At 44.3% G+C, this 26,070-nt stretch overlaps 1 long non-coding RNA gene and 1 pseudogene across 1 annotated transcript; one reads left to right on the plus strand and one right to left on the minus strand.

The window, feature by feature from the left end:
• The first annotated feature begins 11,888 nt into the window (after positions 1-11,888).
• On the plus strand, positions 11,889-14,032 carry LOC147963733 (uncharacterized). Its single transcript, XR_015609386.1, has 4 exons — positions 11,889-13,380; positions 13,520-13,585; positions 13,663-13,801; positions 13,902-14,032. It is a non-coding gene; the product is annotated as an uncharacterized LOC147963733 (long non-coding RNA).
• A 917-nt stretch (positions 14,033-14,949) lies between these two features.
• Positions 14,950-19,041, minus strand: LOC147963734 (2'-deoxymugineic-acid 2'-dioxygenase-like; annotated as a pseudogene).
• Positions 19,042-26,070: the final 7,029 nt, after the last annotated feature.

Raw genomic sequence — 26,070 nt, forward strand, 5'->3', positions numbered from 1 at the left:
CTCTAGCTGAACCCGAACGAGGCGTTGGGCTCTAACTGAACCCGAGCGATTGCACTGCAGGCTACGCGTTACTAAACCCGAGCGATCGATCGATGACTGTTAACTGAACCCGATCGAGCGATTCCTTCGCTACTGCTGCTAACTGAAGCCGATCGATTGGATGAACAGTGAGCGTTGCGGGGGGGTGAACAGTGAGCGGTGGCGTTGCCTCTGGATGAACAGGACCGCGTGGTGCGGAGGGCTGGATGAACAGTAGACGGTGGAGGGGTGCCCGTGGAGGGGTGGTTGAACAGGACCCCGTGGTGTGGAGGGCTGGATGAACAGTAGATGGTGGAGGGGTGGTTGAACAGTAGCCGGTGGAGTAGCGTGCAGTGGAGGCTGGATGAACAGGAGCCCGTGGAGGCTGGAGGAGGTCGACGGTGGAGATGAACAGTATCTCGTGGAGTCCCGTTTTCCGGTACGCCACACCCCTCCCGATGAACAGGACCCCTGTTTCGACCGTAGGAGGTCCGTTTCGTCCGTTTTGCGGTACGCCACACCCCTCCCGATCAACAGGACCCCCGTTTCGACCGTAGGAGATCCGTTTCGTCCGTTTTGTGGTTCGCCACACCCCTCCCGATCAACAGGACCCCCGTTTCGACCGTAGGAGGTCCGTTTCCTCCGTTTTGCGGTACGCCAGACCCCTCCCGATGAACAGGATCCCGTTTCGAATGTGGCCGGTCGAACACAAGGCCGTTTCCTCCGTTCTGCGGTACGCCAGGCCTCGTTTCCATCGCCTGTTCCGTCCAAGCCCTCCCGATGAACACGACCACGCATTCCGTTCAGACCCAGCCGGTTGGCTCCCACGCGTTCCGTTGCCTCCCGATGAACACGGCGCATTCCTTTGCCTCCCCATGAACACGACGCATTCCGTTGCCTCCCCATGAACACGACGAAGATGCTGTTTCTCCGTTCCGACCCAGCCATGTACACGAGCCCTGGCCGTACGTATGCGCGAGTAGGCGTTCGAGACCCCGCCCGTATGTACACATACGTGGCCGTATTTTCTTTCTTGCACCCTGGCCGCTGTACGTACGTGTACATGCTACGTGCGCGCCTCTACTACGACATATGTACATGTTCGCGACTAGAATGACAACGCTACGTACGCTTCGACTAGGTGGGTCCCGACTGTCAGGAACTTCCTTGCGTGCGAAGATGTAGCTGGTGGGTCCCAGCAGTTAGGAGGGCGAACCATTTTGTTTTTTTTTGTCCGGACGCACTTCCTTGCGTGCGAAGGTGTAGCTGGTGGGTCCCAGCAGTCTGGGGGAAACGTTTTTTTCGCGAAATACGGTGGCCCGTCCGGTGGGTCCCCGCTGTCAGGTGAAGGAATAATTATTTTGCGTGTAATAAGGAGGCACTTCCTTTCTGCGGCCTGATACGTCTCCAACGTATCTATAATTTTTGATTGCTCCATGCTATATTATCTACTGTTTTGGACTATATTGGGCTTTATTTTCCACTTTTATATTACTTTTGGGACTAACCTATTAACCGGAGGCCCAGCCCAGATTTGCTATTTTTTGCCTATTTCAGTGTTTCGAAGAAAAGGAATATCAAATGGAGTGAAAACAGAACGAAATCAACTGGAGAAGATATTTTTGGAAGGAAAGCTACCGGATGGGCTTGGGCCCTACGCCAGGGGAGTCCCGTGCTGCCCACGAGGGTGGGGGCGCGCCCCCCTACCTCGTGGCCAGCCCGGAAGTCCACCGACGTCCTCCTTGCACCCATATATACTCTCGTACCCTAAAACTTCCAGAACGGAGATTGGATCAGAAGTTCCGCCGCCGCAAGCCTCTGTAGCCACGAGAAATCAATCTAGGCCCTCTCCGGCACCCTACCGGAGGGGGCCATCATCACCGGTGGCCATGGAGGAGTATCCCGGAGGGGTCTTCATCACCATGAAGGCCAAGGACCAGAAGGTGGAGGCCATGGAGGAGGAAGCACAAGGGGGAGAACCTCTCCTCCTCTCTTCCGGTGGCGCCGGAGTGCCATCGGGAGGGGAATCATCGCCACGGTGATCGTCTTCATCAACATCACCATCATCATCACCATCCTCATCTCTTTTACGCGGTCCACTCTCCCGCACACCACTCTAATCCCCTACTTGAACATGGTGCTTTATGCCACATATTATGATCCAATGATGTGTTGCCATCCTATGATGTTTTGAGTAGATAACTTTTGTCTTTGGGTTGATTGATGATCTAGATTGGTATGATTTATATGTTTTACTTTGATTTTGTCCTATGGTGCCCTCCGTGTCGCGCAAGCGTGAGGGGTTCCCGCTGTAGGGTGTTGCAATACGTTCATGATTCGCTTATAGTGGGTTGGTGAGTGAACAGAAGCACAAACCCGAGTAAGAGAGATTGTTGTGTATGGGAATAAAGAGGACTTGATGCTTTAATGCTATGGTTGGGTTTTACCTTAATGATCTTTAGTAGTTGCGGATGCTTGCTAGAGTTCCAATCATAAGTGCATATGATCCAAGTAGAGAAAGTATGTTAGCTTATGCCTCTCCCTCATATGAAACTGCAATAGTGATTACCGGTCTTGTTAACAATTGCCTAGGACAACTCCGCACACCGATCCACCATTATTCCACACTCGCTATTTATAATACTAAGTAATATATTCTAACTTTATGTTAATAGCACCTACTTTTATGTTTTAGCTCTCCGATACCATGCAAAGTTATCATCTTCATACCCACAACATAGTTTTATTTCTCGTTACTAGTTGGAAGCAAACGTTCGGTGTACGTAGAGTCGTATCAGTGGCAGATAGGGCTTGAGAGAATATTGATCTTACCTTTAGCTCCTTGTGGGTTTGACACTCCATACTTATCACTTCCACCTTTGAAAAGTGCTATGATGATCCCTTGCACTCGGGGGTTATCAAGCTCTTTTCTGGCGCCGTTGCCGGGGAGCAATAGCGTGGGGTTGATATTCTCGTGTGTGCTTGTTTGCTTTCTTCTAAGTAGGTTTTGTTTTTCCTTTTTGTTTCTGTTTAGTTGTGGGTGAAACATACAAAAAAAATTAAAAAATTAAAATACAAAAAAATATTAATTGCCTTTCATGCCTAAAAAGTTTTTCAAAAAGAGAAGTGATTGGAAGGTTTTGCATTGAAGAAGTGAGGGTCGACCTTGAACACTTGTGTTCATGCTCACGGAAACAATGTAGAATTTTTCATGAAAGTTTCTCTGTAAATAATTATACCCTTGTATATATTCATTGTATTATAAAAATAAATGTTCCAAGCTTGGTTTTAGGATGATTAGATTGCTTGTTTGCTATGTGTAGAACAAAAACAGAAACTTTGGCTGTAGTGCATGAATTTACATTTTTAACTGGAAAGTCAAATGGTTCTGATTCTTTTTGCACATTACTTCTGTACAAATTTTTCAAATTTTAAATTTTAGTTTATAATTTTAGGAGTTACAGAAGTTTGCCAAACTTCTAGATTACTACAGACTGTTTTATTTTTAACAGATTCTGTTTTGCGTGTGTTGTTTGCCTATTTCGATGAATCTATGGCTAGTATTGGGAGGTATGAACCATAGAGAACTTGGAATACAGTAGGTTTAACACCCATACAAATAAAAAATGAGTTCATTACAGTACCTAAAGATAGTGATTTGTTTTGTTACACTAACGGATCTCACAAGTTTTTGTTAAAGTTTTGTGTGGATGAAGTGTACAAAGGTCGAGGAGCTATCAATATGAGAAGAATAAAGAGAGTCAAGAACTCAAGCTTGGGGATGCCCAAGGCACCTCAAGTAAATATTCCAAGGATACTCAAGCATCTAAGCTTGGGGATGCCCCGGTGGGCATCCCATCTTTCTTCTTCAAAAATTATCGGTATACCTTGGGTTTTGTTTTGTTCACATGATTTGTGTCCTTTGTGCTTTTCTTTTTCTTCAATAACCATGCTAGCATGAGATATCCCTTAATGGTTTTATAGAATACTTCATGTGCTTCACTTATATCTTTTAAGTACGATCTTATAGAATTGCTCTTTGTGCTTCACTTAAATCTTTTGAGTATGGTTTTATAGAATGCTTCGTGTGCTTCACTTAAACATTTTGAGCTTGGATATTGGTTAGTTGTAGAATGCTCCATGAACTTCACTTATATCTTTTGGAGTATGAATAATACTATCATTTAAAGTGGGTTGGAAGAGTGTCAACTTTAGGAATTAGTGATCCCACTATTTTGGACGAGGTTGAACCTTAGTGTGATATTTATGGAAGTGGATTTGGAAGAGCGTCAACTTTAGCTAGTAATGATTCCACTATTTTGGAAGAGGTTTCAATTGAGTATGGGAACAAAGTTGCTATCCATGATGCTACTGAAAATTATTATGAGGGGGGAATACATGCTTGTAGGAGTTGCAATAATATCAAGTTTCCTCTCTATGTGCTTAAAGTTTTGAAGTTAAACTTGTTTTGCCTTCCTATGCTAGTTGATTGTTGTTCTTATAAATTGTGTGCTCACAAAATCCCTAGGCATAGGAAGTAAGTTATATTTAAATGTGCTAGTCATATTCTTCAAGATGCTCTCTTTGTGCTTCAATTCCTATCTTTTATGCGAGCATCGTTGAAATCATCATGCCTGCCTAAAAGGCATTAAAGAAAAGCGCTTGTTTGGAGACAACCCAATATTTACCCTTTCTGTTTTTGTGTGTCTACATGATGAAGTTACTGTAGTAATCATGTTTTATAGCCTTTGTTTCAATAAAGTGCCAAGTAAGACCTTTGGGAAGACTTGGATGAAAGTTAATGTGATCTTGCTGTAAAAAACAGAAACTTTGCGCTCACGAGAATAGATGTCATTTTTTTACAGAAGAGTGCTTTTGAGTTGATTATTTTTGCAGAAGATTAATAGACAAATTCCTCACGTCTACCAATTTATTTCATAATTTTTGGAATAGCAGAAGTATGGTTATTGTTCAGATCATTACAGACTGTTCTGTTTCTGACAGATTCTGTTTTCATTGCATAGTTTGCTTGTTTTCTAGTTTCTATGACTTATATTATTAAATATAAATTGTAGAAATAATATGGTACAGTAGGCATTGTATGAAAACAATTATGAACCTTGTCATTGTCAGTACCCAAGCGAATGGTTTGCTCTTTATCATACTAACCTATCTCACGAAGTTTGGTTAAGTTTTGTGTGATTGAAGTTTTCAAGTTTTGGGTGAGATATCGATATGAGGAGAATAAGGAGTGGAAAGACCCTAAGCTTGGGGATGCCCAAGGCACCCCAAGGTAATATTCAAGGAAGACTCAAGCGCCTAAGCTTGGGGATGCCCCGGAAGGCATCCCCTCTTTCGTCTTCAAAACTATCGGTATACTTTACTCGGATCTATATTTTTATTCATCACATGATATGTGTTTTGCTTGGAGCGTGTTTTCGATTTTACTTGTTGTTTGAATAAAATCATTGGATCTGAATTATTGAATAAAAAAGAATCCTCCCATGGCTAGTTAATTATTTGACTACTCAGTGTTCTTCACTCATATCTTTTGGAGTAGTTTGTCATTCGCTCATGTGCTTCATGTATATCCTATGAGTAAAGGGTTGAATAAATTGAATGTCATAAATCTGAATTTATATATGTCTCATATGCTTATAACATGGGGAGTAATGACTTCACACATAATAAGTATGGGTAGTAAAACTTATTGGAAGTTAGCAAACGTAGAATCGGTCACTTGAACAATTCATGAAAGAATATTGAAGGAAGAGGAGTTTCACATATAAATATACTATCTTGGACATCTTTTATGATTGGGAGCACTCATTAAAATATGACATGCTAAAAGAGTTGATGTTGGACAAGGAAGACAACGTAATGGGTTATGTTTTCTTATATCTGAGATAAAGTATGTTGTCATGGATCCTCTAACATGTTGAGCTTGCCTTTCCCCCTCATGTTAGCCAAAATTCTCAGCACCAAGTAGAGATACTACTTGTGCTCCAACATGTAGGAAAATATGGCAGACAAATGGATACACATTGGATGGTACATGATGTGCTTGACATAGATCATGAGGATGGTGATGTTGCTGCTATGACTTTGCCGAAAGAGAGATTTGACTGGGATTCTGACAATGATGACTTTTTTACAATTAAATTGGATGCCGATGAATACCCCAAACACTTTGATATTCTTGGATTACATCCTTACAAGGAGGTTGTCTATTTGACTACTGTATTCGAAGTGGTGGGCTATCATTTGAATACCTTAAAAGTTCAGTATCTTGGCAACTCGCGCTCAAGCCCAAAAAGTTACTACTATGGCCATTCAAATGGCATATTTGAGGCATTTGTATATACTCCATGTACGGTGGGTGAGCTTATTGAAGGAAATATTGACCAGACCTCATCTTGAATATTATCATTGATTGAGTAACCATGCTAGCAACAATAGATAAAGTGACAATGGTGTGTTCATGGTTGAGCCTTGTTTTTTTTCATCAAGCCCCTCGTTCATTGGTATGCCGATTCATTTTTTCCGTATTGGTCATATGCTATCTATAACGGAGTGAGGATTTAGGGCACGCGAGTTGTGAGACCTGCAAGTCCCTGGTGAGGGCTTTTTATTTTGGCTTATGATTTTCAAAGGTCTATATCTTTTCAACGAAAATTCCAAATTAAGTTTTGTTTTCATATTCTTCCTCATGACCATCATTTCAAATAAGATTCATTTTGACTATATATTGATGATTTAAAAATAAGTTTCAATGTCAAAAGTTAGTACAAGCGAGCAATAAAAATCACGTATTTTGTGTCTACAGACGACAGAAAAATCTCTTAAAATTTTATCTTTGGAACTTGGTACAAGCGAGCAAGAAAATAGGAATTTTTCAGATGCAAAAATTGTAAGTTTCAACATTGAAACTTAAAACTTATTGTACCCTTGCGCGGTATTCAACTACTTTGTGGATCATGAGGCAATCGAGTGTTCGGGCAGGGCTTGGCAGGTGCGTGCCCCTGTGAATTTCCGATTTATAACGCCCATCATTTTGTTCAGTCTTATTTTGAATAAAGATGTTTGCACAACAGAGAGTCTCCAACTAACAGTAGCATTGCTTTACAAGAAGTTTGCACAATAGTTAGTTCTCATGCCAGGAGAATAGTTTTTTTTTTCCTTTTGCAATACAAAATAGGAAACAAAAAGCTCCATTTTCGACTTGACTCCTTGCACTGATTATGAGCGCAACCAAGGTATCTCTATCGATTGTGGCGAGAGCAACAATTCAAAAGAAAAAAAAAAGAGCCACACGTGTCGTTGCTGTTGATTGTGCATTGCTACACCTCCTAACTATACAAGACCTTCCTATAGCTAACCCCCAGACATCGGGTCAGCTCCTCGTGGCGCCACGAATGCAGTGCAATGCACACGCTCAACATCACTGCTCAGTTAGGAGTAGAAATCAGGAGCAATCACTTATACATGACTGTACTAGAACATGAAGGCGCGCGTTGCCACACCCGTCTATCTTTGAGAATTGAATAATAGAAATGGTTGAAATTTTGTGATTGTTAAGACATTTCATAACGTTTGGATAGCTCATAGTACATCATTCACATATAAAAGTTGAAAACCAGTCAATTTAATACATTATGAACATATAGAAGAACTCGTTTTTACACTAAAAACATTGGAGATTTTCTTGTAGGCAGAGTGATTAAAATGACATGAAAATGATAATGCGAAGATAGTTCTATTTTATGATCTTCTAATTCTTTCTCAGCGACAAAAGATGAATGTGGTTCAATTATGGCATGGTGTATCTTGTACATGCACACATGATCAAAAACCAAAAGGCTGCAAGTATGTTGATTATTGTAAAAATGGTAGTTTCACCAGATTTGTCAATAATTCAGCTCAATACAGTGAAGTTCTAATGAAAACCCATTATCATATATAATGCATAACATGCATCTTATGAATAAATAAGTCAGAAAATGGTAATTACATTATCTCTTGCACATACAGCTAGACTAACGGAATGGCTCATATGACAGTCATTTGAATTGTATGCACTGAAATATAATTTTGTCGGTGAAGTCCAAATCATAAGGTATTCATCTTTTCTTCAGTTCACTACGAAACAAATTTAGATAATTAGCAACCAAAAAATCAGGGATGATTCATATGAACAACTTGTAAGCACAAGACGCTCACATTCTAGTGTCAAAGGAATGTACTGATAACAATTTGGAAGAGATGGAACAATATTTATAATATTTGCCATTGAAGATGTAGGTAATCAGTACCAAAGTAGCACTTGACAGACCATACATGCCGGGTTTAGATGTTAAAACCTACGTAAATGTTAGTTTCAAAAGCACCTAATCAGAAATCAATGAGGAAAAACAATATAACGGTCAGCAAAATAATGAACAGAGAATAAATGCTAATATATGCAGCTTCATCCACTTCACATGCAACCAATTGATCCTTGGGAAATGCCATTAATGTGGCATGCAAACAACCTAGTAAAGGGGATAAAAAAAATGTGGCATCCGTACCCATGGATTTCACTATTTCACGATAATGTGCCAACGCCTTGAGTATCACTACAGCTCTACTGCCACTGGCGGCCCAACCGTTGTTTTCTCTATCTGGCCGTCGAGAAGGTCAGAGCTATGGAGCCCGGTCTTTAAAACAAATCTGAAAAGAGTATTTAAAATCTCAAAAATCTCCATAGGGAAAATCTGGATGTACCTATATGGATCGGATGTGAATTATCTCTACATAGTATAAATTTTCACTAATGCATTTTCCAGGTATGGGCTATGCAGAAGGAAAAAATTTAGGGATAAAAATGGTTATACTATTGCTCGTCAGGCACAGTGGATGATTTGGTGATGCGTCTTGCATTGTCAGTGGGCGTGTGGAGTTGTGTCTCCGGCGGATCTGCCTTTGGTGGATTTGCTCGGATCTGTTCGTCGATTGTCTTCATTTGTGTGTTTTCAAGTTGGATCCTTTTGATCTATACTTTTCATCTGCGACGGTTGCTGTTCTGGCGCGTTGGTTCTACAGGGCCTTAGCATGACGACTTTCTGACTGTCTACTACAACAAGGTTTTCCTGGCTCCGGCGAGGGAGGGGCGATGACAGTGGCGCGCCTTCGGCTCGCTTCAGTGCTTGTAGTCGTCATTAGGTGGTCTATGAATCTGATGTAATTTTATTATTTCTAGTGTTCGTTGTACTACTATGATTGAAGATGAATAGATTGGAAGTTTTTTCCGAAAAAAATGACTATGAAGCTGATCCTTATCCTGAATTCCTGATAAGCAGGCCAGATTCCACATAAGATAACATCCATCCATCCACAGGCCATAGAGGGACCCTACTTGTTGTAGGGACGATCCTGACCGGATGCAAAAAAAAGATTACGGCGGACGCGCCGCCGCCGCCGCCCCCCGTTGGTAGAAACCTAACCTAACGCGACATCGCCTCCACGCATTCACTCGTGGCCATGTTGACGACGAAAGCCGCGCACGTCCTCCGCAGCCTGCTTGCATGGAGTGTCGCCCTCGCCGCAGCCCGGCCGTGCGTCCTCGGCAAAGCGTGGTGGCCGGCGCCCGATATAGGCCGGAGGTTACTCACTACGAACAAGGTGCACGGCCTCTTCATCAACTACATGGACCACGACCGGCCACACCTCTTCGCCCACCCCTTCTCCAATCCATGATCGATGCCATGTTTGACTTCCTGCCTAGCGACAACTACAGGCGCTTTTGGTGGTCGGTCCTCGACCACAGTAATGGCCTCCTCCTCTGCGACATGGGGCCCATGGAGCTCTGCGTGTGCATCCCGGCGACACGGGGGTGGAGAATTGTAGCTTGGCCCCGGAAGGTCCCGGTTGCATTTGATCCTGTCGAGCCTGAAAAGCCAACAAACAGAGGCATAGGAAAAATCAGCAATGAGAAGCCACCGTCGTTAGATGTGTTGGGCCAAGTCCCTCCACATGGAGGTGTGTTGGCAGCCCAACATCAGCCCATAAGTCCAACACATGTCAGCCGTTGATCTTCGCTGCATCCAACGGTTGAGAGCGCTTCCAAGGAAAATGAAGCAAGGAGAAAACCCTAGCCACTCCACCCTTGCTGGTGGTGGCTGCCATTCGTGAGAGTGAGAGAGAGAGCACACAAGAGAAAACACAACCTGAGAGAGAGGAAGAAGAAGAAGCAGAGGTTCTGTCCAGATTTGTTGCATCTGACTAGACAGTGTTCAAACTGGTGATTGGAGGCTCAAACGTGCTTGGATCGACCCCAAACTTGGTGAGCTCGTTCCTTACTTTGAGTACTTCGATCTGGTTAGCTGGTTTGAGGATTGGGTCAGTGGAGCATCAGATTTGAGAGTGGTTTTGTCAGCTCTGATTGCTGCAGTTTCAGAACAGAGTAGTTTTGGGAGACGAACAGTTTGGGTAGGCAAACGATGTCCGATTGAGCTGAAATTTGGAGGGGATCTCAAGAACTCGTGTGTCTACTTGTCTGCCAAATTTTGGTGCTGTTTGGTTCAGCGGTTTAAGAGCAGTTTGCAAAACACTGAAAGTTACAGAAGCTGTGTAAACTCTGCTTTTGCTGAAATCTTGCCTTTTGTGGCTGTTGTTGTTGTTGCCAGTTAGCAACGTGGAGAGTGTGTTGTAAATCTCTCTAGAGGTTCTAGAGAAGACTTTGTACTCATCATTCTCATAGTGAAGTTGCGTGGACCGGTCAGTCCACAGCCGTGGTTTTTACTCCTCAAGTTGAGGAGGTTTTCCCACGTTAAATCATGTGTCACATGTACATGTTGTTTGTATTATTCTGCTGCTTACTTGTTGGTTGAAGCTGTCCTTAAAGTTCATCACAAGTGAAAGGGGCTGTGTAGTGTGCATATTTGCCGTGCCGGTGAGCTTGTGTAGCGCATTGTTGCTGTCCAGCCCCAACAAGATGGCATGTCATCTATGGACGAGGATGATGACATGCGCCACTTGATGGAACTGGAATGGCCACGGACTTCATGGGCGGCGCTGTTCAGATCCTTATTGGGAGCTCCCGGACATGATGTTTGTGGTGGCATGTACCTTGCATTTGATCCTGCCATTTCGCCACACCATGACTTGTTCGTGATCCCTGCCATACCTGAGAAGCCAGCAAACACAACCAAAGGAAAAGGCAGCAATGAGACGCCACCGTCACTAGACCCGCCATTTGGGAACGAGGATAATGATACGCGAGGCTTGATGGAACCGGAATGGCCACCGACTCCATGAACGTTGAACATGTTTTCATCAAGGACTGGTCAGTGGGAGGAGAGGGATTTCGTCCGCAAGGGAGAGCCAGCGGGAACAATGAGGGACATGCTCGTGGATCGAGATGAGCCGTTCGAGATGGGGCCACACCAGCGCTATGCAGTGTATTACCAAGGAGCGCTTTACGTGCACTGCCGAGGATTCTTTGTTTTGAGGTGTATATGCATGCATCGATCTATTTTCTAACATAAGAAAATGATATTACTCCCTCTTATCCAAATTAATTAACGCGGGCTTAATATGGACCGGAGGAAGTAGTTAGTTTATGGTTATTTAACATGCAGTTCAGGGTTTTATTTGTGACCGCAAACTTTAGTTATTGACCTCACCTCTATTAGTCTAGTCTCTTCACACATTTAAGTACTCACTCAATTCACATATATATTTTGATGCCAGGGATATTAGCCTCATTTCGTGTAAACTTGGTCAAATATAGAAAAGTTTAGAAAGATGGATGAGCGTACGATACGGTCCTAAATTTATCAACGGCATGTCAACAGCAAGGTAGTTTGTTTTTTTTTGAACCGAGGCAAAAGACTTGCCATTTTCGTTGATTAAGAAAAAGAGAATTGCCTGATTAATTGACGGAAAATCGGGCTAAAACCGATACAATCCAACCCACATAATATGGGTACCACCGGCCAACCTGGCTATCAACATGGGATCACAAAGCTACAATAGCTGCACAGAAACCATGCGGCACATGCCAACAGAAGGCCACACGCGCGAACAACCGACAGCTCCGACTCTGACGACGATCATCACAAGGAAAATATGCAGGACTTGCACCGACCGTGCCCTCCGTAACTAACCACCAAGCGCCTGTCATCGTCACCGCATGGACACACTCTACCACAGCTCCGACTTCAAAGCAATCAAGCAACCAACGGAAGAGCACCTCGGACACGCCGGGAAGATCCGACTACCGAAGCCCGAGCCGCGACCAAAGCTCCTCTCGACGCCATCACCGTTGCCAAACAGAAATCAGCGTCCCCGAAATGGCCGACTCAGCAAACTACGCGGCGAAGATGCCGCAAACCACACGGCGAAAATGCCGCAACCACGCGGCGAAGATGCCACCATCCACTGGTCTCCAGGTTGTGGCCGGCTCCGAGACGATACCCCCAAGAAGAAAGAAGACGCGAAGGCGTCTTCATCGCCCGATCCCGAAGATCTGAGGTTTCCCTTCGGAACCAAGGCCGCGAGGAGGGGAAGAGGAGATGCTCAACCACCACCTGCACGCACCTGCTCAGCCAACAAACCCCATCCTGCCGAGGTCGACCCTGCACTGGCCGTGGGATCCCCGGACCCACCACACCCAGGCGCACGCACCACCCCCTAGCCGAAGCCGCTTCCACCAAATCCGGGGCCGCCGCCCCGGCAGTCTCCGCCACGCCGTCCCCACCATGCCGCTAGCCACGCCGGGCTAGCAAGCCGGCCAGAACCACAGCACCTGGCAGGGAGGGGGGGCCGCCACCCCGCCCCATCTCACCGAGCAGCGCTGCGGGGCCGAAGCCCGCGCAACCCGCCGCAGCCGCAGCACCACCAGGGAGTCGTCGCCAAACTGCCAGGAGCCACCGGCAGCACGACCACCCGCCAGACCAACGCTGCCAGGAGCCGCCGGAACACCACCAGCCGCCAGATCCATGCTGCCAGATCGGGCCCGTCGCCCCATCGAGCCGCCCAAGCCCCGCTGCCACCGCCGAGACGCCGGACCACCGCAGGACGCCTCCGCGTCAACCGCAGCAGGAGCAACGCCTCCGCGCCGGAGCCGGAGGTAGCTCGCCGACACCAGCCGACGCCCGCCGCCACGAGATCCCCCATTCGCGGCGACCATCAGCGCGAGAAAGAGTCCCCGCCGCCGCCCGCTCCACGCGAGCTTCGCCCGCGGGAGGCACCGGCGACGGCGAGGGAGAGGATTGGGTGGAGGGGCCGAGCGCCTCGGTGCCCTGGGTCGCCGCCCGTGTCGCCCCTGGGGACGGAGCGACGCGGGGGCCTGTGCTCGGTCCTCTCCTAATATACAGCAAGGTAGTTATATACAGTATTCTTATCTGTATACTGAAGTTTATCTATGTGTGTTCGATTGCTCCATTAATTTATCCTTGGTCCTCCTGGTGCTGCCCTGCCACTGAAGTAATATGTACTTGTGTTCTTTCTCTTCACTCAGGACCATATACGCTTTATCGTGAAGTGTGAGAAACGCAGATTTGTGATTTGTCATTCTCCACACAAGGTAATGTCACCACCTCTATGAATCCTTTTTTTTGTTAATACAACTTATGTACTTCAGCACAATGAAAGATACTTTAGTTGTGTGCCATAGGAAACACATCCTTCCATCCTGAGACTGCGTGGTTGTGTTCAGAGCTTCAGATCACCGCAGCTATTTTCTAATGCCTGTGTTGGATGGTAACTTCCAACTGCACACACCTGCCGGACAATTGTCCAGGTATATAAAACAGTCTCAGTGTGCCATCTCACATTTCATATGCCCTGCACCTCAAAGTAGTATCTAATATCTTCATACCCTACTTTATGTTATCTAGCAGTGTCAAAACTAGCCATGGATCAACTCACGACTGTAAAAGCCCTGCTTGGCACACTCTAGACTCACAAGAACACTTTACAGGTACCTTATATATATAGCCTCTATCACACTGACATCTGTCTTATGAACTGTATTTTCTAGAGTGTGGTTGTTCTACACCCACGCACATTGCACCCCCGGTGCACCGGCGATAAAAAACTTAGCAAAACATTTCAAAAAATTCTGAAACTTGGTGGATGTGATTATGTGCAAATGTTTTAGGCGCTTGCAAAATTTAGTGGCGAAATAACATCCGAGGAAATCTGTACAAAAAAAACAAAGTTTGTGCTGAAAACATGTGAACGGTAACGTGGGTGCACAACATCATTTGTATTTCGTTTTGTATGGAAATCATTTGATGTTTTTTGGTGACCAAACTTTGCAAGCACCTAAAACATTAGCTCATAATCACATTCACCAAGTTTCAGATTTTTTTTAATTTTTTTACTATTTCTTTCGAATTTACTGTTCATTCCATGGGTGCACCAAAGGTGGGTGCAGCCACTACTTTCCCTATTTTCTATTGTTCCAGTTGTTACTGCCTTCTCTTTCTGTACAACATTCATTTTTTCGAGTGACGAAGTGGGTGTTTCAATGGACGTGTCAGGTCAACTATGCACACTTGAGGTGAGTTGTGTTTTCTCAGGTTTACTTCACAATGAGCACCGTTCTTATAAACAGAAAACTGAATTTATATACTTAGCCCGCACATTGTTTGCCTTAGGCAAGGTCACTACAGCTGCTGATGCCTTTTGGGGTGATAATCAAAATCCAAAGATATGGTTTAAAAATCAACATTTTCTTTTGCTGTAAGATAACTACTATCCGATAAATTGTAGCGGCATTCAGTTCTTGGTACACTAAGTACTCTGGCACTTTGGTGGAAACTAAAAGAATTGGCACTATCCCATACCATGAGTCCATGACACGGAGAAAACATATGGGGCGCAGCTTAGTCGGGCTTACAAATCTGGTGAGCGATTGCATTTTCAGGTGTTAGGAAAGGCAGAACCTAAGCAATCAAAACCGAAGGAGAAAGAAGTTTGGAAGGAGAGGAAACCACATCCCAGGAGGCGCGCGATAGACAACCCAAATCCATAGAAGTAGAGCTAGTGGTGGATCTTGAAGGACTCAAGGACTCTCTCTCCCTGCTGGCGTCGGCGGCAGCGTATGCCTCCATGAACTCGCTGAACATGAACTCCCTGTACTTGGCTGGATTTGTCACCTCGTCCACCATCTCCGGTGCCGGGCCGATGCAGCATTCCATCTTGGGCGTGATGAGGGTCGCCACTGACAGCCTCGCCACCGTGGTGTTGGTGACCACACGGTGCTCGACGCTGGCCAGCAACCCGTTGGTGACAATCTCCATCTGGTGGCCGAAGTTGATGACGAGTGCGCCGGGCACCGCGGGCACAAGTAGCCACCTCCCATCATGCCTCACTTGGAGCCCGGCAACGTCGCCCTGGGAAAGCACGGTGAGGAGGTGGCGGTCACAGTGCGGGAAGAGGCCGAGTGTGACGGTCGGGTCCGGGCATGGAGGGTAGTAGTTCGTGTTCATCTGGGTCACTCCGCCGCTGATGTCGCCAGCAAAGAAGCCATCGTCGAGGCCAAGCCCCTCGGCGATGAGTCGGAGCAGAGTCTGGGAGAGCTGGTGCACCTTTGTAGAGTACTCCGCGAGGGAGGACCCGAACGTCGGCGGCTTGGACGGCCAGTGGCGTGTGACTTCGTCAGTGACAGGGTAGCAGCGGATCCGGAAGTAGTTGCGCCAGTAGCAGGTCTGGTTGCGGTGGAAGGCCGTGCTGGTGGCGAGCCTGAAGTGCTTGCTCATGTCGTAGGAGCAGTAGGGAAGCTTCTCCTCCGCTGGCAGCGCAAAGAGCCCCGCCGCTGCGGCACGGAACCCTCGCACCACGTCCTCCCCGACGCCGTGGTTCACCACCTAATTTATATATACAAACCTATTGAGTCAGCTGGATAGCTCATGGCAAGGGTATATGTCAAGGTTAAATTCAGGATTTTTTGCTTGGTAAGGCGATTCTCATAGGGTGCTGGGATTTGTGGTTACTGCCCGGTAACCGATTTTTTTAGCTCGGTACCCAAAACATTACTACGTAGATATAAGAAGCTCAACCCCTTGCCTGTAAGAAGCCGAACTCCTTGCCAGCCCGGATGATCTCTGCAACGAGTGAGCAGCGGCGGCGGTCATCGGAGAGGGAGGCGGGGTGAATGTCGATGACGGGGAAGGCAGCTTCAGGGATGTCTTTGTCAGGGGAAGACGTACTTTTCCGGCACGAAGTGGTGGGCTGGGGCATCGGTCAGCAGCTCCATGTATGACTCTTGACACTCTGGTGTCGATCGACCAATGGAGCTTCAGTTCTTGATCAACTTGGAGTATCAGCTTAGCTTGTGGAGTGGAGTGGCGAGACTGACAAGTGAGGCAGCTTCATTATATACCACTACCAGCTAGCTATCGGAGTGAAGAGAGATCCTGAAGTTGGCCTAATGGATGCTCCTCACGTCGGCCGACCTGATCCTCCCGTTTGATTAGGGTAAAAAGACAACGGGGAGTATCCAATGCCGTTTTCTCCACATTGGATCTGGAACCACGGTGTTTGATCTGGAATAAACGTGGCCAAGTGTATAATTTTTTCTGTGTGTGACTAGATCTCATCCTCGTGGGTGCCAAATTAGTCTATGGTACCGCACAAAGTGACGCTTGGCCTAGCGTTCAGACTCAGATTGCAGACGCAAAGACCTAGAAATTTGCGCGTAGGTCTTCTAAATATTTCACAAGACAAAAGTCTAGTAGAACCACTTCTGATCTGTAATGACATGTGATGCTTGCGCGCTCTTGAAAATACTGGGCAGGTTTTGTTCGTCAGAAGCAAGGGTGGCTGGCGCGAGTCACTGAAAGTCTGAAACTATGCGTCATCATGAAATGTGACAACGATGATGATCCAAGCTACCTTACCGACCAGTCGTTGAAGGCTTTTTGTGGCCACTTGGAGGGAGATTTTTTGCGTCGTGGTCTTGTAAGTTCGGCTTTGTCGTTTGTGGCCAGTTGGAGCTTCAGTTGTTGATCGGCCTGGACCAGGACTCTTAGTGAAGCTCATGGAGTGGAGTGAGGCAGCTACTCCCTTCGTCCTATAATGTAAGATGTTATTATAACTATAGGGAGTATTACTTACCAGCTATTGGAGTGTAGAGCGACCCTGACGTTGACGTCGGCCTTAATGGATGCTCTTACGTCAGGCCGAACTAACATGCATGACGCTCCCGTGTTAGTACTACCAAGTTGATTAGCGTAAATAAATGACAACGGGAGCATGCATTTAGCGGTGTGTCTTATGAGATGCTGTATCAGGGATCTCAGATCTGGAACCACGGTCGATCGGTTGACTGCTGATAGATATAGTACTACCTAGTAATTTGTTCGCGTCTCCCGACGCGCAGTCCAGTCCATATATGATACTTATAATCTCAAACGTGGCCAAGTGTGTAATCTTTTTTGTGTGTGTCACTGGATCTCGTCCTCGTGGTCAAGTGGCCAAGTTTGCATGTGTACTTGTGCAGCATGATGCCAAATCAGTCTATGTCTCTATGATACCCCCGGAGAGTGACCCTTGGCATAGCGTTCAGACTTGAGACGCAAGACCTAGTAATTTGCGCGTAGGTCTTTTAAACATTTCATAAACAAATCAAAGCCTAGAAGAACTGTTTTTGATCTGGCATGTGATGCTTTGGCGCTCTTGAAAATGCTGGGCAGTTGGGGATGTGCAGATTTTTGTTTTGTTTGAGGCAAAGGGGGATGTGCAGATGATGCATGGTGCCTGGCGATGATGATCGAAGATATTTATCGATCCTCAGCCCTAGGGCCTTCTCGAGTCTGGAGACTCTGGACCGAACCCTTTTTTGTGCCAGTTTTTTTTTTTTTTTGCGTTGTGGTTTCGCAAGTTGGGCTGTGTCGTTTGTGCTGCTGAAAGTCTCACTGTATTTTGCGCTTGCGTGCGTGGTGACAGATTGCTAATTGCTGATGTTTATTTACTAATATGATTGCTGTTTTTTTTTTCTTCTCCTGTGTATATGAACATTGGCGCGCCTCTTTTGGTCACTATCTTTGTTGGTTGGTTGTAGCTAGAGCATGGACAAAGGTGGGCAACTCACATTACAGTAACATTTCCAAAATTTTAGTTAAGTGGGCCAAGAAACACAACTCTGTTCTGGAAGGACAAGTGGAATGGCGCCCCCCCTGACTAACCTGTTCCCTGAGTTATTTTCCTTTGCAAATCACAGCAACATATCCCTCAGCTCTGTCAATCCAAGCCCATCAACAATTTCTTCTTTTCAGAGATCCAGTTGTTTCTTCCTCACCAACTTCTGATAATGATCTCTGGACCTAGAAATGGGGTGACAATGGTTACTCATCTATGCTTATGTACAAGCATGTGATAAATGGACCTGAAGGACACTCTCTTTTTCACTGGATTTCGAAGGGAGCTAGCAGAGTAAAGCACCAGATTTCTCTCTGGCTAATCTTGCACAGCAGGCTCAACTCAAGAAGGATGCTAAAAGCCTAAAACACAAAGGTTTCATCATTCCTGACTACACTTGTGCTCTTTGTACTGAACATGTGGGGGAATTCCCACTTCACCTATTCTGGGACTGTATTTTTTTTCTCTGGGATATTGGCAAATGATCATACCAAACAATAGAAGGGGTATCTCAGTGTATGATGAGATCAAGTTGGCATAAAATCAACTTCCCTCTCCAGTTGCCATGGACATCATCATTTCAGGGTGCTGGAACATTTGGATGCAGAGGAATGTATTTTTTTTCAGAATGACCTTCAATCCTGGAAGCACAGATTCAAGAATGACCTTCAAAAATAGAAGGGTGCTTGAACGCAGAATTAAAAGAAAATAAAATTCAAAAAAAAAGAATTAAAAGAAAGGATGCTGCAGATCTCAAGAGTTGGATTGACAAGATCCCTTGATTTTTGTAGTCACAGTGTAATCACTCCCATACTCTTAATGTTGCCTCGGACTGGAAATGGCAGATGTTTTTTTACTCGTTTTTGTAATTATAGTGTAAATACTCTTATCATATACTCCCTCCGTTCCTTTATATAAGGTGTATTTCTTTTTTCATAAAATTCCAAAATGTAAGATGCATTTCTTCTAATTCCTCTTAGCATATACTCCGGCAGTTCCTTTATCTAAGGTGTATATTTTTTAGCACGGTGACCAAGGCAACAAATTATAGATACATTAGTACAAAATTACCGTTGTCAAATTTGTTGATTACTGGCAAGTAAATCAGTTAGGCTTTGACAGAAAGAGATACATTCAATCAGGGGAGATATACTTTCCCTCTTTTTCTATAAAGAGAGATACAGACAATCGGGAGAAAGATACTTTCCTCTTTTCTACAGGGATATAAAAGGGGCTATGAGAAATTAGAAAAAATGCATCTTACATTGTAAAAATTTATCAAAAAACAAATACACCTTATATAAAGGAACAGAGGGAGTAAAAGGAAACACATATCTACACCAATATAAAAAGACCCAAAGGGGCAGATCCAACTGATCTCGGCCATCAAACTAAGTCAATCCAACGACCTAGACTGCTCCAATGGCGAGCATTCAACGTGTTTAATGCGCAATTAATATCATACCAAATATTACACTAATCACAGAATGAACACACAAATAATAGCATACCGAAAATCCACATGCAATTAATATATTGTCTAAATATACGTGTGTTGCACATACGCATTTACTAGTTTAACCAGAAAGAAGATATACATAAGCGAATAATATTGGATAGTAATTACTATGGGACAATAATATTTGGATACTAATAATTAATAAAATTGATTATAATATCATAAATCTTGTACTTTAATACCATAAATCCAGTATAAAATGGCATGTCGTGATGTTCTCCTTCAGAACTCACAAAGCAAGGCAATCATTTGACAAGTCTTTCCTTCAATACAACAACTATCTAAGATGAGGACTAGCCAGATGTTGCTCTTGATCGCGGCCTTCCTTGTCCTAGCATCAGGTACCCATTTATTCATGTAATATGTTCCTTCAAAATCTTGCCCAACAAATAATGGCCAAGTTTTGATCTTCCCTTTTCCTCATGGTGGGATTTTGCAGATGCGGTAACAAAGGCGTCAGCGGCCGTTGAAGGAGACCCCTGTGTGTCAAGCATTATCCCATCACCAAAGCCATGTGATAATAAAAGCTGCAATAAGGCATGCATCGACCACCTTATGTGGAGCGGTGGACATGGCGAGTGTGTTGCGGAGGGGTGCAAGTGCCTGGATTGCGTTAAAATGGATACTATTTAGCTAGGATCGGATGTCATGTTTAACTAAATAAAGTAACGAGATCATAAATCGAAAATTGCAAGGCGCGGACGAGCTCGCGCGCTCTCGGAATCGTCGTGCGTTCGATCCGCTGGAGGCACGAGATGCCCGCCGTATTGTACGTGACGGGTGAGCACAATTAATGCGCGTACGTAACGGGCAAGAAACGTTGCTGGTGCAGGCGTTAGACGAGGATTTTCACGGTGTTTATGCAACGCGTGGTTTGTCTTCATTACAAAAAAAAACATGTGGTTTGTCTACTGTTCTGGACTTGTCTGTACCGGAAGTGCGAAACGGCCCGTAACGGTGAGGTACGTTATGTAGTTGGCAGGCCCACCGGATGTATTTTAACGCAACCCACGGGTCCTTCTGGATCTGCTCCCCATTCGATCCCCAAATCGCCTAATGAACAACAAAACCACCTGATTTAGGAGTGGGTGGTAGAGTCGCAAGTCGATGGTTAAGGAATAAATTAAATTATTCATCACCTAAGGGGGAAGTTATTATTGCAAAAATAAAATAAAATAAAAATGTTATTATTACAAAACATGTGCGTTAGAAATAAAAAAATCTATGCGTATCAAAAAAAAGCTCATGAAGTTATTATTGCAAAAAAAATGTCTATCACTTTTCCATGATATCAACTATTAGGAACATATTGTTGAGAATTGTCATCCTACCATCATTTTTCAACTTTGACCAAAACAACACTGCCGACTCAAAGACCGTAGGTGTAACAAAAATTATGGCATACTTCATCTATCATAGCCTTGTTGTTATTGCTCCTTGTACATAGCCTGTAATAAAGAAAATTCTTTGAGTACAAGAAATACAAAAAAAGAAAGAAAAAACACCAACTCTATAAGAAATTTATACGCACAAACAAATATGTCCTCTTCAATATCATTGTCGGTTAGTGTGTGCACAAGACGATTCCCGACAAGTGCACCAGTTTGACGCATCCGTAAAGTCGTGCCCAGCCCTACATCGCCTGGATAGTGTGCCAACAAGCCCTCCAATGGCATAATCGATGAGACTACGCAAGTCCGTGAAATAAATATCCTGGAGAATCACACGAACGTCATCCGGGACTAGCATTATCCTTGTAAATAAACGAAACAAAAAATATAGAAAAAAATCAGTACAATACACAACAAAAAAAAGTAAAAAAAGACAAACCAGGACTATGATTGTCCATCTTCCCATTTTCTTCTTCATCAAACACTTCAACTTTAAAATGATTACCCCAAGCAACAGGCTCGAAACAAACAACATCACCACGAGAGAAATTCTTCCTAAAAAATAAAATTTAGAACTTTAAAATAAAATAAAAAACAAAGTTCTTGCAACAATATGTACAACTGTATGCTTGATAGACATGAGCATATACTCCTGCGTGATATATATTTCTAAATAACACATAAAATAAAAACAAAACTAAAAAAGGTATTTTCAATTACACTCACCCTCTCATCGCCCCTCAAAAAAGATGAGATACTCCCCGAAACAACAGGCCGCTACGCAAAATCCATTTGAAAAATGGGCCGCGGGATAGGCGACGGCAGCAGCGGCGCGAGCGTGCGTGAAGTGGGAAGAAAAACTTGTACGCGCGAATCTCAAAGACAAAACAAATTCCAACAGCTATGCATTTAGATGTGCGATAGATTTTATGAAACACAATAATTATGGCCAACTAAAAAAGTTAATCATAATTTACGCCAGAGTGAAACACAATCTAGATCCAAAGTTACACAAACAGTCAACTACAATCCACCTAGGCATGGTGGGACCTACATTTAGCTATCGATACAAACCTAACTTTTAACATGAACAGTCATAACGCACTTGTACCGACGGCACATTACTGTCCTGGACCGATTCTCCCCGGTTATGTTTGACATCACCGTTTCGCCAACTCGTTTGCGCCCGTACATAACGACGCTGTGTACATACAACCACATTTAATACTATACGCCACGCGTCGCCGCTCCATCCTTGCCAGATAGCAGGAGCGCGCGAGCCCGTCCGCGCCGTCGCCACTCTCGATCATAAATTGTGTACCAACAAGATTGTTCTCTGATAAGCCATATGAAGAATGATGAATTTCATCTTGCTTCTTGATTTATCTAATATTATAAAGTGAGCTATATGATTTTTACATGCTATCTTTTAAATGATCATTTAGGATAGTAACACTGAGGCTAAACCAAGTTCTCTCACGCCATCTGCCATTCTGACCATTAGATCCCATATGAGGGTCATTTTTGGCGGTTAGATGGGCTGTCCTAAGCGGCTGCTGCTTTAGAGAAAAAAATCTGAATTATCTCGTTGATTGGGCCTTTTCGCTCATCCCAAATGGCCAGAGAGACCGGAAGGCTCGGATCCCTTCGGTTGATGCGTTGAGATGGGACGTGTCAGTCGTCGCCAGACCGATCGATATGGAGATCTCCTATAGGTCGCTTTTAGTGCCGCTAACCACTGCTGGCGCCCACGTGCGACGCCTAGCGGGCCGACCAAGCAACCTGCAGAAAATATAGACACGAAGAGAAAATATTCAGCCAAAAATATGGATTTGAAGACTTGAGGCAACAACCAATGGACCGAGAATACTTTGCTAATTACAATCCAAAAACAGTGCTATTTAACATCGTTTTAGTACAAAACATTAACATATATTCCATACGTATAAATCAATTGAAAAATAAAAACGTGAAATCGTGAAAAATCATAAAGTTGCTTTAAAAAAGGTTCGCATATATGACAAAATAGTTCAAATTTTTTAAAAAGTTCATGGAATTCGGAAAATAAAATAAAATTTCACCAAATTCTGGAAAAGTTTCATGAATTTGAAAAAAAAGTTCATCGATTTTGTAGAAAAGTTCACAAATTTAGCAAAAAGTTCATCAAATTTATAAAAAGTTCATCAAATTTGTAAAAAATGGTCTTCGACTTGAAGAAAAGTTTATCAAATCTGGAAAAGGTTCATTGCTTTGAAAAAAGTTTATTGAATTTGAAAAAAGTTCATCAAATTAAAAAAAGTTCACGAATTCAAAATATTTGAAAAAAATCACAAAAACAAAAAAAGTTCATAAACTCAAGAAAGTTCACGAAAATGAAACAAGAAGAAAAACAGAAAAAAAAGGGCCAAAAAACAAACAAGTTGGAAATCTAACATTAAAAAGATCATTATTTAAAGAAGAATAAAAGAAGGAATCCATCATGAAGCGAATGTTGTTCGGGATGGTTAGCACGCTCGCCCATTGCATGGGCAGCGCGGTTCGAAACTTCACGGCACACATTTTTTGAAAGGTTTTGCAGAAAAACGTAAAAAAAAAACGAGTATGATGGGTCGGCCAGTGTGGATGCAGCGTGTGCGCCCGTTTGCCTGTTTCAAAGAAATGGGCACTTAAGGCACCATTTAGGAAATGCCATCGATGTGCTCGACACGATGGGGAAGGGGATACGACGCCACATGAACTGGTCCAGCGAAACCGTGCCACGGTCTGCACCGCTGCCACGACCACTATCGCTCGAGGTCAGCCCCTCCCTACATCCCACTCCTCCGGATTTCTCTCCTCTCATGACACATGTACAACTAGCTAGTGCCGGTAGGTCCCGTGAAATCCTTTTGGCTGCGACCGTGCCTGAATGTTTTTTTATCCCCAGTATCGTGTCCCTTGTATTGAATTCATGCTTCAGCTAGTGCTCTAAAATTCCGAACTGATGAAGAGGGACAGTAAATATATATTAACACTCCCCCTAACCTCTAGGATATTTTAGTCTTTGGACGTGGGATCGATGTAGGCCACAGAATCGTTTATTTTTACTACTGCGTTGTCAGGTTCTTGAATTCAAAACCTCTTGATTCAGATACCATATATTGAATTCATGCACCAGCTTGTTGCTCCAAAAGTCCGAGCTGATGGAAAGAGGCGGGCAATATATTTGAACACTCCGTGACGAGGATGGCGACTCCATCGGGGTTGCTGCGACCGAGCCTACGCTAGAGTTCCAGATACTACTGCTGGAGAGGGCCGCCACGTCGGTGATGCCATGATAGTCATATGCCATCACCTACTAGGATAGGCAAGAAGGCAAGTGCCTCCTCGTCTCCACTACTATTAAACAATCGAACAAGAACTTTCTTACGTACACCCCGCAAAATGTACACAGACACATCACCACCATAGGATGAAATCCATGTTGTTCATCCCAGTCACTAGTAAAAACTGAATACTCCATATTATGTAGCCCCAAGGGCCGGGTTGTCATGCTTTGCAGCAACCTGGGACTTGTAATTGCCTGATGCTCAAAAAACTTCAACCAGTGTAGCTCCCAAGGGCCGGGTCATTATGCAATAATGAGCAGGGACTTTATAGATATGATCATGTAGACTTTGAACAACAACGTGTAGCCCCCAAGGGCCGGCTCAATAAGATAATATTGAGCTGGGACTTTATAGATATGATCATTGAGAATAACATTATATGATGTAACAGAACAATAGTAAAAAGATCGCTCGGTCCAATCGGCCAACGCGGAAGCTCCAGAGGCGGGTAGACTACCGCCATTTATAATAGAAACTAGACAATTCCTCGCGCGTTGCGGCGGGAATATATGGTTGAAATTTTTAAGCAGCTGATTTCATTTACAGCTAGTGATGCAAAAATAGAGATGCAAAAATAGATAACCCGTGATTATTTGTTATAATTATGTTGCAATGATTACCATGGAGGTCACAACAATAGGGGATGAACATAGCATTGTTAATGTGAAATCAAAAAATGATTTAGAATGTCATACCTTTAAAAGATCATAATTCTGTAATGCAAAAGGTAATTTAGCATTGAAGTAGTACTTATGAGGAAATAGCTTAAATCACCTTAGCCTAATATGTATGAATTAACCTTCCGCTTCATCCATTCTGCTCTCTTTAGTTAACACAATAACAGAAGATTGACAGATAATCGACACAAAGAGATGGACCGTTGGACTGCTCCCGTAAGTATATATATCAAAATTCTCTGAATAAAACCAATCAAGTGGCCTCTAGATTCAGTAATTTGGAAAAAAAATCCCATTCACCTTGCTGACTGAATATTGAAACCAAAGACAGAGGAGTTCAGCTTACCCATTGCAATGAAATCCCACAAGCTTCGGGCTCTAGTGATGTTGAAATTCTTGAGACAACATAAGTGAAATGAGATATCCTTACTGCAAAGAGCTCTCTTCTCCCTCTCCCATCGCACGCCGCGTCGACCGACTCACCATGCTCCATGCCGGACCAAAGGCAGGATGGCTGAGGGGCTCCACCACGGGACAGCCGCAAGTGTTCCTAATTGTGCTGGGTGTGAATGGATCAATGGAAGCGCGGCCGAGTGAAGTCTGTACTGACGGCCGGAGGTGGCTGGCCGAGCGGAACCCATGCGGGTGCCAACGACGTGCTGCAGGCTTACGGCGATTCCTTGCTGGTGCCATGACGGCTTGGACTGGGGCGTGGAGGGCAGCGCGGCCAGATGAAGTCTGTACGGACGATCAGCCGAGCAAAGCCCATGCGGGTGCCAACTATCGCTGTAGCATGCGGCGGTTCCGTCCAGGTGCTGCGGGGTAGCACAGCATGCAGCCCCATCCTGGCGTCGAGGTCGCTCGCGCTGGAGCTCCGTTTCGGTGGCTGCACTCGTTTAATTAAGGGATGGAATATGCATCGTCAGGTTTAGTGTTCTACGTTTCTCCTCTAGTTGTTATGAAGAGGA

Source organism: Triticum urartu, chromosome 6A, assembly GCF_056163025.1.
Source record: "Triticum urartu cultivar PI428250 chromosome 6A, HENAU_Tu73, whole genome shotgun sequence".
In the NCBI taxonomy this organism is placed as follows: Eukaryota; Viridiplantae; Streptophyta; class Magnoliopsida; order Poales; family Poaceae; genus Triticum; species Triticum urartu.